The 21,329-nt window shown below is 43.8% G+C and overlaps 1 protein-coding gene across 8 annotated transcripts in view; it reads right to left on the reverse strand.

The window, feature by feature from the left end:
* Nucleotides 1-21,329, reverse strand: part of TSPAN18 (tetraspanin 18) — a 160,426-nt gene that overhangs the window by 89,887 nt on the left and 49,210 nt on the right. Inside the window, exon 2 of one of the 8 annotated variants that reach the window (XM_064452282.1) lies at nt 10,451-10,648. The exons of the other annotated variants lie outside the window; for them this stretch is intronic. The gene's annotated coding sequence lies outside the window, so the exon portion shown is untranslated. The remainder of the gene's footprint in view (nt 1-10,450; nt 10,649-21,329) is intronic. 8 annotated transcript variants of the gene reach the window in all.

The raw sequence follows: 21,329 nt of genomic DNA on the forward strand, positions 1-21,329 counted from the left end.
CAAAGCTCTGATTCTCCTCGTGACTTAGTATGACCACACGCTGGATAAAGTTGAGTATATTCAACAAGTCTTCATCCCAGGAAAAGGGGATAAGTGATGGTGGCTTTTAAAACGTATTAATGAAATGGTTTTTTTGTTTGGTTTTTCTTGTTTGGTGGTTGTTTTTTTTTTTTAAGATGTCGCTGGAAAGAACTCATTTGGAAAACTTCAAAATAGCTGGATGTGATTGTAAATCTGAATCCGGATGTTTAGGACTGTGCTGGTTTTGGCTGAGAAGGGGTTAATTCTGTTCACTGTGGGGGTCGGGGACCTTTCCAGCTTCCCGCACTCTGCCGCATCGGCGGGAGGCTGGGAGGGGCGGGGCCACAGCCGGGGCAGCTGACCCCGACTGGCCAATGGGATGTTCATTCCCTACCATGTGACACCGTGACCACTGTATTAAGAGGGGCAGTTGTGGCTCGGGGAGGTGCGGCTGCCTCGTGTGTGGTTTGTTTCGGTGGTTCATCATCCCCTCCCCTCTCCCCCCCACCCCCCCCCCGCGTTTTGTGCCTCTCGTTGTTTCCTTTCCATTGCATTTTTGTTGTTGTTGTTGTTTTTTATTATTATGGCAAGATGGACGTCGTCAGATCCCAATGGATGTGATCAACAAAATAGCAGCCATGTCACCACCAACTAGCAAAGAGGAAAGACAAGCTTTCTTGGGCGTTGTGGGTTTTTGGAGAATCCATATTCCAAATTACAGTCTGATCGTAAGCCCTCTCTCTCAAGTGACCTGGAAGAAGAATGATTTCAAACGGGGCCCTGAGCAACGACAAGCCTTTGAACAGACTAAACAGGAAATAGTCCATGCAGCAGCCCTTGGGCCAGTCCGGGCAGGACAAGATGTAAAAAATGTGCTCTACACTGCAGCCGGGGTGAATGGCCCTACCTGGAGCCTCTGGCAGAAAGCGCCAGGGGAGACCCGAGGTCAACCCCTAGGGTTTTGGAGTTGGGGATACAGAGGGTCCGAAGCCCACTATACTCCAGCTGAAAAAGAGATATTGGCAGCATATGAAGGGGTTCGAGCAACTTCAGAAGCAGTTGGTACTGAAGCACAGTTGCTCCTGGCATGCTGACTGCCGGTGCTGGGCTGGATGTTCAAAGGAAACGTCCCCTCTACACACCATGCGACTGATGCTGCATGGAGTAAATGGGTTGCACTGATCACCCAGCGGGCTCGGGTAGGAAACCCCAGTCGCCCAGGAATCTTGGAATTGCTAGAAGGCAAAGATTTTGGATTATCACCAGAGGAGGAAGTGACACGTGCTGAAGAAGCCCCACTGTATAACAAACTGTCAGAAGATGAAAAGCACTATGCCCTGTTCACTGATGGGTCCTGTCACCTTGTGGGAATGCACCGGAGATGGAAGGCTGCCGTATGGAGTCCTATGCGACAAGTCACAGAAACTGCTGAAGGATATGGTGAATCAAGCCAGTCTGCAGAGGTAAAGGCCATCCAGCTGGCCTTAGACATTGCTGAACGGGAAAAGTGGCCAGTGCTCTATCTCTATACTGACTCCTGGATGGTGGCAAATGCCCTGTGGGGCTGGCTGCAGCAGTGGAAGCAAAGCAACTGGCAGCGCAGAGGCAAACCCATCTGGGCTGCCACATTGTGGCAAGATATTGCTGCCCGGGTAGAGAACCTGGTTGTAAAGGTACACCATGTGGATGCTCGCATCCCCAAGAGTCGGGCCACTGAAGAACATTGGAACAACCAGCAGGTAGATCAGGCTGCCAAGATTGAAGGGGGTCAGGTTGATCTGGACTGGCAACATAAGGGTGATCTATTTCTAGCTTGGTGGGCCCATGACACCTCAGGCCATCAAGGGAGAGATGCAACATACAGGTGGGCTCGTGATTGAGGGGTGGACTTGACCATGGACGCTATTGCACAGGCTATCCATGAATATGAAACGTGCGCTGCAATCAAGCAAGCAAAGCGGGTAAAGCCTCTGTGGTATGGGGGACGATGGCTGAAATATAAATATGGGGAGGCCTGGCAAATTGACTATAGCACACTCCCACAAACGCGCCAAGGCAAGCACCATGTGCTTACAATGGTAGAAACAACGACTGGCTGGCTGGAAACATACCCTGTCCCCCACGCCACTGCCCGGAACACTATCCTGGGCCTGGAAAAACAAGTCCTGTGGCGACATGGCACCCCAGAGAGAACTGAGTCAGACAACGGGACTCATTTCTGAAATAACCTCATAGACAGCTGGGCCAAAGAGCATGGCATTGAGCAGGTGTATCACATCCCCTATCACGCACCAGCCTCTGGGAAAATTGAACGGTACAATGGACTGTTAAAAACTGCGCTAAGAGCAGTGGGGGGTGGAACATTCAAGCACTGGGATACACATTTAGCTAAAGCCACCTGGTTAGTCAACATGAGGGGATCTGCCAATCGAGCTGGCCCTGCCCAGTCAGAAATCCTACGTACTGTGGAAGGGGACAGAGTCCCTGTAGTGCATGTAAAAAATATGCTGGGCAAAACAGTCTGGGTTCTTCCTGCCTCAGGCAAAGGCAAACCCATTTGTGGGATTGCTGTTGCTGGAGGACGTGGGTGCACTTGGTGGGTGACGCGGGAGGATGGAGAAATCCGATGTGTGCCTCAAAGGGGATTTGATTTTGGGCAAAAACAGCCAATGAACTGAATGGCACAATGCGAACTGCTGTATAATATTGTGTGTCACCTCTGTGTTGTATCAATGATATCATAGTACAAGCCTCCCAATCCATGGAAGATAAACTGTGAAACAAGCAAAGTGCAGCAGTGACGGAACAATGACTGACTCGGTATGCAGCAACCCAACGCCACACACACCATCTCTCCCACCCTGAAAGACTAATACGACAGATGGAGCCCAGAGTTGCGGACTGGATGAACTCAATGGACATTTTACAGGGAAGGTCCATAGACTAAGGGAATGATGCCTGTGTATTATGTTAAAGGATGGGAAGGGGAAGGGGGGTGGTTGGTGAGGTTGTATTGGATCGTACGGGACCTGGGCGTGGTGTAAATGGTATGGAATAAGGGGTGGAGAATGTGCTGGTTTTGGCTGAGAAGGGGTTAATTCTGTTCACTGTGGGGGTCGGGGACCTTTTCAGCTTCCTGGCGCTCTGCTGCGTCGGCGGGAGGCTGGGAGGGGCGGGGCCACAGCCGGGGCAGCTGACCCCGACTGGCCAATGGGAGGTTCATTCCATACCATGTGACACCATGACCAGTATATTAAGGGGGACAGTTTGCAGCTCCGGGCAGCAGGTGGTTTGTTTCCCTCCTGCTCCTGGTTTTGCATCTCTCGTTTTCTTTTCCACTGCATTTTTGTTGTAGGGGTTTTTTTTCAATTTTAATTATTAAACTGTTCTTATCTCAACCCACGCACGTTACCCTTCTGATTCTCTCCCCCATGCCACCAGTGGGGGAATGAGCAAGTGACTGCGTTGGGCTGAGTTGCTGGTTGAACCACGACAATCAGGAGTTAACAGGCAGTGAAGAAGGTCAAACTAAATCCGTGTCATCTCACTAAGCTCTCTTCTGTCAAATGAGCTGCCAACTAGTAAGACATAAAAGCCCTCACTATAAACAGCTACAGTATTCAAAAGAGTCTCTCCATGCCCAGATAACACTCAACAGGGCTCTTCTCTGTGCATGGCTGTTTCCAGAGCACTGCATCCAAAAAAATCCAAGACAGACAAGTAGCTCTTCAAGGCAGACATTAAACATTCATTTGTAATAAACACCCTTCCAAGCCCCAGGGACCCATGAGAGGTGTAGGGAAAGACAGCAAACAGAATCTAGATGCCAGACTCACAATGCCTCACACTGTGATTATTTGAATATGTGAAGGAAAAAAAATAGAAGCATTTTCAAAATGGTCCATGTGCTAAGAAACAGAAGTGAAATTTTATACTTTGGACACTTTAGTTCTTCAAGGGCAGTTTTCCTTTATCTCTGAACAGCAAGAGATTATGCTTTCCACTGTTATTTTAGAAATGTATAAAAGTATTTCAAACACGCTCTCTGCACTGTTTTGCAATGCAGTCGTTGGACTGAAATGTCTCCATACTTGCAATCTTTTTATCTTGTCTCTCTGGATCAGGGGGAGGCAGCTGGGGAGGGTAAGGGAGAAAGGGATGTGTGAGGCCACAGAACAAAGCATGGGACTTGGGAGAATGGCCAGCTATTGCTCACTGAATGTCTTTGGCTTGTCCAGTTAGAGCATTGGCTTTTATTTATCTATTGAATTTATATTGATGATAGTGTGGTTCTAAACAGATCTGTGGGGTTCTAAGAACATAACAGGAAAAGTCTTTTAAAATCAGATGGAAGGACACATATAAGGCAGGGGCAGCCAGCACTGAGGATGGAGGTCACTATATGAAGTTTCCACAGGAAATGCTTATAACTTAACAATACAGATGTGGTTCTTTTTCATATAATTGCTTAATTTCATATAGGTGAAAATATAAAGATTAATATTTAAATATCATAGAAAGCAGATGGGTAAGCACAGTTAAAGTAATTAAAATGCAGTGGAGTACACAGCTGAAGCTTTATAGCAAATTTGTTCATCTATGATAATGTCCACTGTTCATTAGTATTTCTATAAATACTCTTGTAAATAAGATTGCCAGCAGAAACTGAAACAATTATTTTTAAACAAATATTAAAGAATGGCTGCAGAATAAGAGTTTCATAATTCAGTGCAAATATTCGTGCAAGAAGCTAGATGCTATGAATTATACGCATTTAGTCAAGGAGCAGAAATACTGTTGTGTGACCTATATGTCAAAATACAAACTGAATTGTGCAGCTGGAAGCTGAACACTTGAATACCAGCCACTGAATACTAAAAAGCAATTGCTTGTAAACAACAAGCAAACCAAGAAACAATCTATGAATAATTTCAAATAACTCATGCAACTGAGCTGTTAATAAGCTATTTGTAGGTGATTTGTCAATAGAAGAACTTACATAGAAAATTATATTTTTAAATTGCTACAAATTATTCATGTAGCTATCACAAGAACATTTATGATGCATCATGAGGAGACATAAGTAGTTATAGCAGGGGTTGAAAAGGAGTTTTCTTTCTAGCATTCTATTCTGTAACTGATCAGGTGTATTAGGATAATATTTTTAGTTACAATTCTGCTGATCCCAAGGCATAAGCCATTAGTGAGTGATGGAGACAAGATAACAAAACTTGATGGCTAAGTAGTCTGATTCGCTCTCACCAAATTTGAGCAAAATCTGACGTCAATGAATCTGTACTTGAATGTACTAATGTCATTATTCAACCTCATTCTTGCAGATGGTCACACCAGATAATAATTTCATTCTCTTGATTTGCAGAAGAGCAGTGACACCTTCAATTCAGTGCCGCATATCCCTCTTTAATCCTTTAAAAATTTAAACCACCTGATTTGCTGCTGTTGTCCAACTCAAAAAAAAAAAACCCCACAAACTTTCCTAGAGCTGGATTTTCCAAGAATCGCTAAGTGCCCTCTAAGAGCTGCAGGACAGGGATCCCAAGCTCGACATGACAGTTGGAAAAAGAAGATTAGTGACCTTCCTACACTGAGAAGTCAATTATTTTTTTGATTTACCAGAGTACTGAATGGAGAGACAGCAAGCAGCCGCCAAGAAGCCTCAGTCCCCCAGGTTCACAGCAGCAGTTCCTGATGGAAATTTCATGAGCTTTCCAGTTCATGAGGAAAACAGCAGGTTATGGGACACAAGGAAAGCTGGCCCTGTTCAACTGTGATGAGATCTACTCCAGGAGCAACAGGAAACACAATTTTTAGAAGGGTCTTTTTCTGAAGGAGAGAATTCCCAGAGCCACAAGTCTTGTAAAAGCATTAGGTTTCCTTGACCTCAGTAATGAAACGGCAGGAGCCAGCGCTGCTGTCAAGGTTTTGCATCATTCAAGAAAAATTTCATGGTTCTACTTCTCTCGTCAATTTTGAGTTTCATTTCCTTTATCCGTTCTTCTGTTGGCATAATGGAGAATGGTAAGCAACATCCTTTGTTTCACACAGACGCCTTTATTCCATTCCTCTTGACCTGAAATTAGAGCACTGCAGTAAATGGTGCAGGAGGCACTAATCACATTGACTAAACAACCAAGTTTGCTAAATCACAGAAACCAGAGCAGCAGAAGGGGAGAACAACCTCCCTCCCAAACAGCTAGAGGGTTTTGTTACTCTTCATTGGGTCACATGTCTTCATGCATTTGGGGTTCTACACCTGCCTCTCCCAAAAGGTTTACAGCTCCTTCGTTGTTGCAGCTCAGCAGTGCAACATCTCATCTCCACAGCCTTTCATAAATTACACATTTGGGGAAATGTTAACAACCATGAGACTTAACATACTTCCTGTATATTTTACAAGTGGTCTCAAACACTTGTACTGTTTCCTTCAGATCAGGTACAAGACCAGATGAAGAACTTGCTGTCAGGTGTAACTTGATACCTCCAGAAAAGCAGCAGGTCAACGTAAGCAGATGGTTCCTTTTTGCTAAATACTGCTTTTCCCTATAACAGTACCTCTCCTGGACTGCATGAAATTCACTGGCATTAAACGTTGTAACAAGGGTAGATTACAACTTGCATTAGCACATCAGTGTGGTATAACAAAGCACAGGAGGGTGGTCACAAATATAGTATGTGTTAAGTGTGGAGTCCAACAACTTGGAAGTGACTCTGGCACAGTTGTCTAGTGAAGATTAATCACATTCTGTCAGCACTCAGCCATGCCTTTGTGATGTCCCCTCTCTGGACACTGTCTTCTGTTTGGGTCACCAGTCAAAGGCAATCCTAGGACAACGAGCACCTCCTTTGGGGCTTTATTTAAACAAAAAGACAGCTTCTCCTGAAGAAATGCCAGTGTCATAATGACATCCAAACCATTTTTCAACATTTCACGATGTGTTTAAGGAGGAGAGATGCTGTCAGGCTGAAAAGCTCAGCTAGCTGGCCATTAGGAACCAGCCACACTTCCTGGGATGACTGACTTTAAACTCTTTTCTTCGTATTTCTTGTCTTGTTTCCCCTCAGGATAAAGTTACAGTATAGCTGTCTCACATCCCCCAGCTGCAGTGGCTGGGCAGAGTTTGCCCACGTCACCTCGGAGCTCTCCCAGCTCAGGCAGGTGAGAAAGCTCCCAGCCTTATCCTATTCCTATTACACTAAGGAACTTTGCTGTCATAAGGATACCAAGTCAACATGTCATGTTTTTTGGGCCTCACAGAATATGTATGTTACCTCTTCTTTCACTAACATACCCCTAGGTATGTTAGGGGAATGTTAACAACTACGTTTTCTCCAACAGATGGTCTAAGTGATTAACAATCTTTGTTAAACTCAGGGAAACTGTTCCCAACATGTATTTTTTTAGTTCTGAAGGCTGATACTTCTATTTCAGACATGAGAAACCACATTTGCATGTTCAAAAGGTTACCTCACCCAACAATATCAATAGGCTTAATAAAAGATACAACCTACTTTCCCTGTCAACCTTGCCCAAAAAACTGCCACCACTAGATGTATTTCAGTACAGCTCTTCCCACTGAATCTGCTTATACATCTCTTTGCCAGCCTGTGTTCGTATCTCAGTTGATAAAGGATGAAACAATAAAAGCAACAGCTTTCCCCTTGAGGGCATTTGCTTGCTGTAACATTTGTATTTGCTACCAATACAGGCAGGTTCATGTCATCCTTTTCTTAGACCAGGTGCTCAGGAAGGGAGATATCAGCAGGAGTAGAGTTCACACTCACAAGCAAGATACCTTGCTTTCAAGTCCTTTGTACAGTATTTATAAAATATCGATGGAAGCAGTAGGTGGCAGCTGGTTAACATCCTGTAACACCACTACAGAACGATTTTGACCAGAAGTTAAAGAGAGCCTCGTAATTAATTGAGGCTGCAGGAGAAATGCAGGCAGACTGACTAATTACCTCAGATACTCTGGCTAAGGCACTTGCTATTGCAACATGTGTTAGGGGATGTCTAGTGTTCATAAGCAGTCAGGATCTCTGTTTTGTGTCTCCAGTAAAGACACATTTCTAAATACCTAACACAGCTCCCTCTACCATAGCCCGCGCTCCGTGTTGTATTGCAACAGCCACCATTTTCCTGTCCCTCACACAGCACAGCCTTGCTCAGATCTGTGCTCTGCCCTGATAACCATAAGATTTCCATTACGTACTGACTGGCAGAAGCAAAATGTGAATACTAAGGTCAGCATAAGGTAATATTGGAATTGCCACCCCCACACCCCAGCCCCCCAAGCTGGACATTTACTTGGAAACAGTCAGAATATCATTCTTGCACTGAGAACCTTGTGAGGTTCAGCAAAGTGAGCATGAGACCAGTGGAGCAGGCATATAAAAAAAGAAAAAAAGAAAAAATTCACATCTCTTCAGAGGCTCAGTGGAAGGAAAAAAATAGAATAACTTTAAAATAACTTTCATACAGCATTGGACAAAACGTCTGCTATGGGTACTTACACAATAAATCAGCTTTTGATTTCTGCTTAACCTTGTGACCTTTTAAATCCATAAGTGGAAAGCTTTTTGGTTAGAAAAAAGTAAAAGGAGGGATCAAGTTAAAAAGTTCACCTGGCAAATATGCAAGAGGTTTAAAAACTACCAGCCTCATTTCCCCAGATTAATATGCAGTGCAAATGTGAAGATGCTAATGATTTATTTCTCGCACCTCTGCACCAACTCTCTCTGTCTCTTTAAGACAGAAAAATGAATAATAATAATAAATGTATGTGCTCCCTTCATTACCAGCTCTGAGCTCTCATTTCTGACTTGGTATTAAAACATCAAAACAAAGCTCCCCAACCCCCATCACACCGGGTAATCAATGTTTCTCTACCACTTAGAGAAGATCTAAAGAGGTACCTAATACATTTATTATGTTACAGTCACCAGCACAAATTCTTTTCAAAATGTAATAATCCCCTCCATGTGACACTTAACTCCCCAGTAGGTTCTTTTGCAGTCAGGTTAATAACCTTCATGTTATATAGGTAAAAGAAGATTAACAGTGAATATGTTGAATCCAAGTTTATAGCATGGTACCTCCTCCTTTTGTTTGGTTTGAGGCCCTGCTGGCCTCTGTCTAGGAACTGACAAATCCCATTTAGCATTGCAGGCAAATGCTTCTTGATTGAGCATTCGGGATCAAAGAGGGTCTTCTCACTTCCTCACACTGCAACTCTGGTGGTCTAGTCTCACTTTAATTTCTCTTCCTAGTCCAGCAGAAACAGTAGCAAGCAAGCATGGGAGAGAGATAATAATTAGTTTCCCTTATGAAATTCAGCTCTCAAAAATTTATTTCTAAGTACTGCATTTTATCCGCATTGCCTTTAGAACAAAATACCATATTTTCAAACCTCAATAGGCACCCAAGCTCCTCTAAACTCAAAATCCTCAACATAAGACAGAAGAGCAGGGTCTAAATACAACTTTGTATTCTTAACAAAATATAGGTGTTTTCTCTCTCCTGTGTTTCCTTCCTGAAAACAGCACCCAGCAGATCTGCAAGCACAGCCTGTTCTACCCAAGTCAGGAAACCCTCAGAGCAGCAGCCACCCCCATGAACCAAGGGAGCAAAAATTTTCTTCAGGTATCAGCAAGGTGGGGAGTAGAAACCACCACCTTGCTCCCCCAAGCAAGGCTAAGCAACCCAGGTGGGCCGCTTGGCAAAATAGTTCCATCTCCTCTTTGGTACAGGTTGTTCTCGGGGCTATTCTGTAGAGAGGCTTTTGTGCTGATAACATGTGCAACAACCAGGTGCAGGCAAGAGCAACTGGGCTCATTCAGGAGGGGGCTGGGGAGGAAAAGAAATATGGGAAAACAGAAAAAGTTAGCAGGTCCTGAAATACTGAAGTGCTTTAGCCTAATGAGAAGAGGACTTTACAAATAGTCACTATGAACCTGGTCAAAACGATAAAACATGTGAAAGGAAAACATGCTGCCAGAAACCACCTGCCACCACATGTACAGTTACAAAACTCTCCTCCTCAAAGGAAACAGGAGCCTTATATTTCAGGGATTTGATCATGTTTCCAAAATGAAATACAGCTGATAGTAAACAAAAACCCCAAAACCCACGAAACAGAGCTGTTCAGTGATATAAAGTCAGACTTCCAAGCCCTATACTTGACAGTAGTCGCCAAGGACAAATCCTTGCTTTGAGTGGGGAACAGACTGCAAAAGCAGACAGGGAATCCTTTCTATTGGGTACTGTCAAGAGTTTTCAACTGGATTAGGCAGAATCCCTAATCCTTTTCTTCCATCCACTCCAGTAAGGTCCTGGATGGCCGCAGATACACTTTCGACAAAGTCCAAAATGAGATCTAGCTGAGAGGTGGAATTAGAACTTTCTTACCTTCCTCCTCAGGTGACAAGCTGCAAATTCACTGCTATCCCTGAGATGGGCCAGATGAGCACTGTTGTATGACACCTGCACAATCAGCTGTACTTAGGTCGGAAACAAGGCTTTGCAAGAACCCTTCCTTTTCTGATTTTCAGATGTTGAATGGAGTCAAAATCCTGTCACATTTCCTCCTCTTCAAAACAAAGCAAGCTGGAAGGAGGAGAGATTATTTGCTTCTTTTAGTGATAACTATTTTTTCCCCAAACACAAGCCTAACTGATATTTTCTAGCCAAAAGCTCTTCTCAGATTGAAAAAACCCAAAACATTAAACCTTAAGTCTTACAGGTTTTAGATTTAAAAATACTACCCACTTCACAGAAATTCCACAGAAAACAGTGTATCTTCCTAGACCTCAAATAATTGTGACAAGAAGACTAAGGCATTTAGGCAAAATGTTCATTGCTGGCTCAAACTGAGCTGAATAATCAGGAGTGCTCCTAACCCCAGGCTGGCTGGTGGAAGCCTGGCTTCCCCCAGCTCAGGCGCTAACTATAGTCACTCATTATTATTCAGCACTGGCTCAACACAGACAATACACACACTTTGCACTGTAAAAAAGCAAAGGAAGGCACTCTTCCTGCCTCAGTAGCTTTATATTCTAAGGCTATCAATCTCATCCTGTCGCTTGGTACATGCTGCAATCAGCAGATGGATCACTGTCAAAGCATTGCATCCTTTTACCTTTCTTATACTAAAGGGAACACACCTCTATTTGGTGACTTTCTTCTGAAAACGAAGCTGGTCAAAACATTTTGAAATCAAACTTTCTCAAAATGAGAGAGAAAAAAAAAATATTCCATGGTAATCTCTCCTGGTTTTCAAATCACTCTAGTTGAAAAGCTGCTTTGAAGAAGATAGTTTTCAAAGAATATCTGGAGCTAACAGAGCACAGCTTACAAGGAACCAGGAGAGCTTGAAGCATGCTGATTCTCCCTTGGTAAGGAGACACTGGTTTTAATGTGATCACCCCAAAAGCAGAGATAGGAACCCCTCTACAGGGCTGCCACCAAGCGCTCCAAATTTTGGGTTCTAACTGCAAGCGTATCTTAATTTTCTAGGATAGGATCAGGTAATGGAAAGAAACTTTGCACTGACATAGGCAGGGTGGTGACTTTTAAGTGCCGAGCCTGTGCCTTGCAATATAGCAGCCCTGTACCCAACTGATACCCACCTGCTACATCAGTCCTGTATGATAGCTAGCAATTGCAGCAACTTGCTCTACTTTGTTAGCCACGTGAGTACCAAGCCATCCTGCAGAAAAGTTCATGCTTCTCAACCACAGATGAGGATGAGCTAAAGCCTTCATCTCATACAGTAGATAGGAATGAACGGACCTGCTTTTTTTACAAGGCTGTTAGATCTGTAATCATGTGCCACTGCACACCAGAAAGCAGGGGGGAAATCTACTCCCAGGGAAGTGCTCTAAGCATTACTGGAAGGAAACCTGCCTCAATTCCCACTGAAGGGAGCTGGAAGAAGCAGACATCCATTCGTATAACCAGCCACAGCAGCTAAGTATGTTGCTACAGTTTTTGCCAAAGCCTCCCTGGGTCTTACAGTCAGATCTGTGCTTTATGCATGAAACTTTTGGATGCCCAGGCCACAGCTATGAACATCCATCAATATTGGTGCTGGAAGAATTCAGGCAACCTCCTGCTGCCCCTGAACACAAAGTCTCTTTCTTCATCTCTTTTTCCCATCCTCTGGGAATCATTCAGGTGTAGCTAACAACTATGCTAAATCAACATGGCTGCAAACACCACTTATTTTAATTCCTTGGTTTCTAAGGCATGGCACCTAATGCCTTTATTTCATTGAGAAGAGAGCAGAAAGGGATAGCAGGGCAACTAAAAGCAAATTAACTAAAAGCAAAAAAAGGGCAACTAAAATGCAAGGAGATTTCTATCACTGCTTGGTCTTTGTTCAGATACCTAGTATGAAGGAGAGCCCAGATCAAAGAAAAGGGAGAGACACAGATTTGAATGAAGTCCACTGGAAAGTCCGGAGTTTTGACTCTCCTGCAAAACACTGGATTTACTCAATATGCAGTCCCTCCTTTCTCTTATCCCTTTCATCCCATACTTTTTGCCAGGTTTGAAAAAGTGCCTGATCCCTGCTGTAGTTTCATGCCACTTCATCCTAGCTGCCTTCAGCTGAACTGAGATGTGCGTGCTGCCTCCCTTCAAAGCATAAGCATCATGGGTGCCGTCAGGCACACCGGGGAGCCTGGGGAGAGTGGCTGCTACCCCCATCAGCATGTTCCAGAAAAGAAGTCTGCCCTTCAGAGCCTCTGGGCAGCTGACTGTAGTGGGCAGCCATATCAACACCACTGCCAGTGTGGCCATCAGCCAGCAGGACTTGCCAATTTAAAAAGGCAAAAGGAGACATAGCCCAGCTCTGGCACATTCCACAGGGACAGTCAGCTTCCAGAGAGGAGCTGGGTGGTAGCTGGGCAGGTACACGCTAGCTTCCCTATTTCTTCCCTCCTCAAGGCAGCAAAAGAAGAGACTTTTGGGCCCCTGTCCCTTGTGTACCTCTGCAGAGAAAACATCTCTGGCTCTGCCTGAGCCCAGCTGCAGTGTGAGTCAGAGTCATCAGCAGTGTCATCAACCCAGCACAAGGTTGAATTTAAGGCCTAGAGGCCTTAAAGATGAGGTCTAAAATGTGACACTTACATTCAAATTGTGATTTAAGTTTTACATTTGGGTACATGCATTCTGGACCACATACACACAGAGTCACTGGACTGCCAAGTGCTGCACGGAGAGCTGGAGGTGACAGGAGGGAAGGGATGAATGCCACTAGCTGGGCTCCCTCCCTGGGGCCTCGAGCCCCAGCTCTGACGCAAAGTCCCACTGTGAATAACTGATCTCAGGGGAAATGTTCATGTCTGAGCAAACATCCCTTTTAAAAAAAATCAAATAAGAAAATAAGCCCTTGCCTTGCTGAACAGACTGAAGCACACAAAAAGTGTGCACTGCCACTGTAGCAGGTTAACCACTTACTGACCACTGTGCCTGATGCAAGGCAATGTACTCTCCAAAGGTCCCTGCACAAAGTGCGCACAGAGGATGAGCCTCCTTTCCATGTGAGGGTAACAAAAATTCCTCCAACTCACCAAGCTGTGCTGAGCACACTGGAAGTCAGGACAGCAAATGACGGCAGTATGCATCAGAACACAAATTATGTAAAATTATGCATGGAGACACAGGGGAGGGGGAGGATCCAACTTCTGGTTGTGGTAGACATTAGCTCATCAGTGTGTGCCTGCAAAACTCCCTGAAATCCCCAAAGGAAGGGGTATACAAGGCCAGAAACACTATCTCCCCCACCACCCTACTTTTCATGAAAACTTCTCATAACAAATATAGGCTTAAATGAGCATATAATACAGAATACAGGCTGGGGTTTCTCCTTGCTGACTTCAGTTTCATGACCCTGTGTCTCCATTTGCTTTGGTGGTGTCATTCATGGTTTATGAGGGGGGGGAAATCAGGTCCCCAGGGTGTAACTCAGGCATCACACTATGTTGTCCTGTAAAGTGGTTCAGTCACACTCTCAGAAAGTAACTAGATCCAAAAGTGATTTTATAAGCTTCGAGGAAAGTGTCTCAAGCAAGACACCACAGCATGGGTTGTGAAAGACACAAAACACCATATATACCCCTTGCCCTAGGCTTGTTGTATCAACCTCTGATTGCTAACGTCTGTTAACTTTAGCAGACTTTCTAATTCTGTTTTTAAAACAGCAAAACAAGTACTTAAAACAGATAAAACTGAGTAAATGTGCAAACCATCCTGACAAAAAAAAAAAAAAAAAAAAAAAACAAAACACAAAACACAACTACTTTCCATGCCCATTAAACCTGAAACCCTTTCAAATCTTCAGCAGCTGCAAGCATTCTTCTGAAGATTTCTGGATACCTGTTGGCTAGCTGCACAGCAAGTAACAAACCCCTAAGGATGCCTGTCCTTCTCTTTGCAGAAAGAAGGATAAGAGATTAGATTTGTCAAATGGGGGTAAGAAGTTAACGGGGCCAACAAGGTTAGACATGCCAAGCAATTCAGCAAACAATTCTGGAAAGAACTATTAGGTCTAGGCTAACTAAGTGTAATAAATGTTGACTTTAACCCAGTTGCTTACAATGATTTCAGAGGTCTGAGAAGGGCTGAGCACTACAGAGTTGTAATCAAGGAATATGCATGAAACTGGACAGGCTCCCTTCCTCACCTCACCTCCCAAAGAAACAGAAACTCAAGTTGAACAGATCTTGGGGAAAAGATCTCTGAATTTTAATAAACTTAAAAACTTTGTCCTGGCTCTAGCCAGGTCTTAGTAGCAGGGAAGTTCACTTTTTTTTTTTTTTAATTCTAGAAAATCAGCTTTTCTCAAAGACTTCAATATCTTGTCCAAGTGAGAAGACAATGGAGGTATATGCTCATGTCTGCTCTTTCTGAAGAAAGCCTTTTTCCCCTACAAATAGCAACAACTGCAACAGTCAAAAGAATATGTGTCTTAGAGAAATGCACCATTCCTTTTCTTATAACCTAAAAGCCAGAGACCCTGAGATCATTTTCTGCTCAAGCTGGTGCCTCCCCACTTTCTGTGGCTCCGCACCATTGCTCTGTAACAGTGAAAGTCACACCAGACTGAGGCCAGCCTGAGGTCTGTGGCTCACTTAAGTCACACAGGCTTAACACAAAGATCAAGGGGTTTGTAAAGCCAAGACCATTTTAATCAGATTTATAAAACTCTAGGTGGGAAAAATATCCCAGTCTCTTAGCTGCACACCACCACATGACATTTAATAATAGTAAAGCCAACAACTATAGGTTAGACCAGAGAGTTTCTCAGTCAACTTGGCTTTAATGTACGTGGCTTCAATAATAAACTCATTTGCTGTTCACGTTTTCATGCTGAGGCCTTATCCAGAAGGAATACTGACTCCTCTTTGTTTTTTCTAAAGCATCTTTCAATTATGTCATGAAACATATCAACCTAGGGTTTTTTTCATCTAATTTAATTGTGGTCCTGGCTTGTCAAGGCACAAAAATATTTCTTTAGTATTTTGTTAAAGAGCATACATACATTTGCACATGCTTTAACAAACAATTTTGGACAGGGAAGTTTAGGGTGAAGTTGGTTGAAGAGGTTTAAAAGAAATTAATGCTCTTTTACTATTAGGACTTGTAGAACATAATTACAGCTCCCAGCCATTTTTTCTTTTTCAAAAAATTCCATACACTAGAAAAAGCCTTGAAGTTACTACAAACTGGCAAATTCCACACCCAAGGATTATTTTGTAGAAACAAGTATGAAAATATTTTTTACTGAAAGTATTCACAGTTAATGTTTTTGAATTATGCTGGATGTCTAAAACAGAGCTGAATGTAAACAGGATACACCAACATGGTCTATGCTGAACCAAAAAAATTAAATACAAAAAGAGAAATAAGATACTTTTGCTTCAAGATTGTGCACTCTCTTACAACTACAGCATTACGGTGTCTTATGTGTATTTTCTCCCTGAAATGCTTTTATGAGCTAGGGAAAGTCTAGATGCTACAGAGAGGGAGCTGGAGCTCTCAGCAGCATCTGGCTGCCCAGAAATCCATGAGGTTCCACTCATGCTGGACTCTGCAGGGTGCAAGCAAGCTCAGTCCCTGTGTAACAAGGGTAGCGCCTGCTGGCAGCACTGCTAACGAGCCTCTGAGAAGCAGCTCTTTATTAGTATCAGCACAGCTCTGTTTGAAAGTCTAAATGATTTCCAGGCTAAGCTAGCATGCAACTGTAGTAGCAAGCAAAAGTCCTCCAATCAGCTGACAGACCCCCAAGTAAGCACGATGCTCCTCCTTAGCATGTGTGGATACACAGAGTCAGTTCAGGATCACCAACACAAAGGAAGGGTTGCTTAAGAACCTGATGACCTGTGTTTTTTTCCAAAAGGGTTTGTTTAGGGAAGCTTGGTTGGCAAACAGGTGAGGAAAGGAGAATTTTAGGCAGATGACATTAGTTGATTTAGAAATCTTTGTGTTTCAATGGCTTCATGGTCAGAAATTCACCTGCCACTTGGGTGCTGGGCACAACTGATAAACCAGGGAAAGAAGTAAGTGTGGAAGAGCAATGACTAAAAGAACTATCTAAGAATAAACTACTCAGATGCATAAGTAATTCCTTATCTCCAGGAAGAGGGGTGGGGCTTAAAAATCGTGTGGGAAAAACCATGTGAAGTGATGAGTCAGCAAGTAATCGGTTAAAACATCTGGCTTTAGCAGTGGAGCACTGGCCCTCTGGAAATCATAATTGGAGCAGGGCCTAATACCCTCCAGCTGCTCCTTTCCACCCTAAGCTCAGGGGCATCAACTTTAACCAAAAAGGCCAGGGCAGACACAGGAGAGCCCTCCTGCTCACTGAAAGATTAAACACTCCCTCCTATGAAAAAGAGGCCAAATGAAGCATGCAGCTATTCCTGGGCTCTTCTTCATTCCCTAATTCGCCCTGTGATGTGAACACCACTTGCATTTGCTAGGAACCAGTGTGGCACCACAATTATTTCTGTTCTTTAAACAAAGCTCTGCTGGGCTTGGTATTACCCAATGCTTAGAGTCAACAAGCAGGTGGACTCATTTTGCTTGGCAAGGATTCAGAGCTGGCAGTACCTCAAGGGACAACAAACCCAAGCAATGTGCAAGGGTTTAACAACATTCAGTCTGAGGCACATTATGAAGACCCTAGAATGGCATGAATTGATAAATCCATGTTAGGAAGCACAGGTGTGAAAAGCTCTCCTGCTAGGGTAGAGGCAGGCAGCAGCAGGTCCTGCTCAGGGGGCGAGGTGCAGCGAAAGCTGTGCTGGCCTGCTCTGCTCCAGCCATCAGGATCACAAACACTGCCTGCTGCATTTCCAACCAGTGCTGGCTAGCAGTGAAGTACAACTGATCTAAGCTGGCAAAAGCAGTTTCTTTATTAATACAGGCAAAAATAATCTTTGGGCATGGAGGTGACCTAACTCAAAATGTTAAATAAAGCTGTTCTCCACCAAAGTGTTGAATTCATCCGTACAGCCAGAAGAATGAATAAAGAGAACAGTCTCCAAAGAAATTAAGCTGTCTCCAAACCCTGCTTATTGTCAGTTACAGTATTTGATGGCTTACTCAACAAGGGGCTAAATAACATTCTGCCCTGGCCCTGATTTCTCACATAAGGTATAATATTTGTTTGGCTCCTGACTTGAAACTTCACTAATAGCTGTTCCTGCTACATGGATTGCACCCATAGGAGAAAATTATTTTCAGGAGGAAGTACTCAAAACCATAACAGTGGTTCTGAGGCTGTTTGGCCCTCTTCAACTTGTTTTGCTGACTTCTTTTTCAAGACCTCGGGCTCATTTGAAATAAAGTTTGACTACAGCAACCTCAAACAAAAAGGGAGGGATCTCAGCTCTGCAAGAGTCAGTTTGCAGTACCATGCAATACCTCAATACCAGAAGGTTTCCCTTTGCTGCAACATTAGCTGTCACTGATCTGCATTACTACACAATGTTTACGTTAGTGCAGCAGAAGTGTCCAGTGGTTTGTGGGAAGGAGAGGATCCTGTGAGACACCCTGTTTCAAGCCCTGTTTTACCACAGATTTCCTGAGTTATTTGGAAAAGTCACCACTCTGGGCTGCTTCTTCCCATCTGGGCATGAAGTCCCTGCCCTGCTGCAAGCAGGCTTACAAATCCCACTGAGTGCTGCATGGCTAAACTGAAAACCAAGGTGGGCAAAGGAGGGTGGAAAAAGATGGAAGCTGTCCAAACTGAACTTGATGGAAGAGCTCCCACACGCAGGAACATGTGTTACCAGCAGTGTCTCCCATCATTTACTCCTTGGCTCGTCAGATTTTTTTCCAGAATACCAGCATCACTGGTAGTAAAGGCATGTGAAAGAAGAACTTCCACAAAGGGAGTACAAGCCCTAAACTTCTTGACTGTAAGGTATGTTAGCACAAGCACTGCCTTGCTCCAGCTGGTACAGCTGACTTTCAAACCTTTCTACTGACGCTCTTCCATTTGTAAGATACTTGAGCGATGATTAAAAATGGTCTTCACAGAACATCCATACTTAGCTATGAAACTTACCTCCTGGCTTATGCAATATATTGGCACCTGCTTTGTCCTTGGCAGAAGAGAACAGGAGAGAACAGGGGCAAAAACTGCAAGGAAAAGGAAATCCCCAAACCTCTCTCTGTGACTAATAAAGAATAGCAACTCCATGCTATCTCCTGGGCTCATGAACTGTGAAATCCCCAGAAAAGTTAATAGTGGAACAGGACATGAGCAAAGAGATAAGACCAAATGAATGTAGTAGTTGAGAGGTGTGAGGCTAGAGAGTGAAATGCACACAGATAATTCCTGCCCCCCTAAAAAACCCTCATACCTAGTAGAGGAACAGAAAGTTTGTTCTCCATCCCATGCGCTGGAAAAAATTCTAAGTAGCAGAGGAACACACACGCCCACTACTGCATTTCAACTTGCACCCTAGTTGGGCGTGGGAAGGGAACCAAAAGAGAAAAATCATGGTGGAAGGGCATCGAAGAAGCCATTGGCAGGAAACAAAGAGGAACTACGTTCACAAGAATTCCTTGTAAGCACCAGCCCCTGAAAAATAGGCTAAGGTACTGCTGCTTACAGGAAAGCAGTACATTTCCTACCCAGCTGGTGCACTAGCTGCTACCAAGAGATTCTATGATTACTAAGACGCCATCTCAGTTTGGGTGGGAGCTTGCCTTCTTGATACAGGCTGAAGCATTCCCCCTTTGTTGTTACATTGTCGACACTCTTAGCATGCAGAGTGTCCTACATTCTCGCAAGTGGTGGCATTTTGGTACTGAAGGATTTCTCACATAAGGGTAACAACTGATCCCAAAGGTATCAACCACCGCAAAACAATAGCAGAGGAAGGCAGTATAGCTCTGTAACATGTAATGCCTCTGGGCAGGACAAAGCAAGTCACAACTCCCTGCTTTAGTTCACATTACCATAGGTACATATGCAGGACACAAGTATATGGGGGATTTCCATTTTTGCTAAACTTCAGTGGCAAGACAGGTAACAAATTTAAGATGTACTCTCAATTTGAGAATGGCAGATTCATTCCCACCAGGCTAGCTACACTTCCCACCCTGGCTTGGGATACAAGCTCTGAAACAGAAATCTTGAGGCTCTTTTCAGACCTTCATTTCATGTCGTAGTAAAGCTTCTCTCTACCCTGCCCATTCCCTTTTTTTTAAATTGGAAATATAAAAAGAGAAACAAAAAAGCCATCAAAAACCCACAACAGGGTGAGGCGCCCCTGCTCTCTGCCATAATAACATTTGCTAATTAAAACACAAAGCAGCCAGGGCTGCAGGATTATTGGACATGGTTTCCTCTTTTCAAGTCTCACCCACTGACAGATCGCCTCATTCCTTCCTTGCTCTTGAACCTCTCAGAAAAAAAAAGAAATCCAGTTTGCTTATCTTACAGTGTGGGGTTGCCATGGAAACTGCATCCCCCTGTGAGATGCTCTGTCATAACATTTCAGCACAGTATGGAAGGCTTAAAGACACAGCATCCTCTGCTCTGAGGGCTTCTGAGCCAGTCAGAGTCTTTGCAGTTGAGCAGCTGTCGAACTTAGTAAAAGTCTGAAGCTGGGAAGGAGAGATAGAGAAGAGAAGAAATACTCAGTTGCCCAGTTCCTTGCAAAAAAACATCTGCTTCTTGCATTGGCAGTTAATATTGACCAACAAATACTTCAATTTGGTGTAAGACACATTTTTCTGTTTGGAGAACTTGCCTCCCGACAGCCTGCTGAAAGAGAGTGCTGGCACCAAAAACATAACCCCATCATTCTACCATGGGGTAGCACAAAGCACCTCTTTAGTCAGGGTTTTATGTCAGATTAGCCTTTGAGCCCTATTTTCTCAGTCCTTTCATAAGAAAGGAGGGAAAAAGTAGCAAGCACAATAATTGCCCATAATGGGAACAGGCCTCCTATAGCCTGCTCCTTAATCACAGGGATGGCTTCCAGGCTGTAATCACTAGGGGTCCAGATAGAAGTTCTCCAAGCTCTTTGAGGGACAGAAAGTGTCAGTTATTAACTAAACATATGAGGCAATTAGCCTCAAAAACTTTGTAGTAAATCACTACAGCTGTGTTACTTTCACTTTTTCCTTTGGTGAGTGCAAGTCAAAGGCACAGTGCATTTCCCAGGGGGGTCACAAAGACTGCAGCCAAAAAGCAATTCCAAACAAGACCTTTGTTGTTGGGTGGGAAAAAGTGTCTGCAGAAAGCTTGTTTCCAGAAGTCAGCGACTTCACAGTCACATCCCTCACAAGAGACGCCAGATTCTGTGTACGATAGCTATTCACCACTCAAGCCATCTGGTGTGCAAAGCAGCTGAATTATCTCTGCCACCCAAAACAGTAGCCTGAAGTTGTTCTAGTACAACAGGAGGAAGAAACCGTTCTTGTGGTTAATGTGGCCTGTATTCCAGCATCAGCTATCAACTGTAATTGATTGTTTTGGAGCTTGTCAGGACTTCTGTCTTGGTAGACTCCAGCACATGTAGGACTCTGTTGCTGGTCGGTCACACATTTGAAAATGAGATGCTGTGTTGCATTCTTTGTCTATCTCCAAGTCCAGAAAACAGGCCAAAACCACCATGGTTGTTAAATTACTAAGTGGGTTTTATTCCAGCATTTGTATTCACAGACAAAAACTCTCTCAGTCACATCAAGATAGCCCGACATCAGTGCATTGTTATCCTGCATTTTACTCTGTGGTTCAGTGCCACAGTTGGAGATTCTA

The sequence above is a fragment of the Phalacrocorax carbo genome, chromosome 5 (genome assembly GCF_963921805.1).
Source record: "Phalacrocorax carbo chromosome 5, bPhaCar2.1, whole genome shotgun sequence".
In the NCBI taxonomy this organism is placed as follows: Eukaryota; Metazoa; Chordata; class Aves; order Suliformes; family Phalacrocoracidae; genus Phalacrocorax; species Phalacrocorax carbo.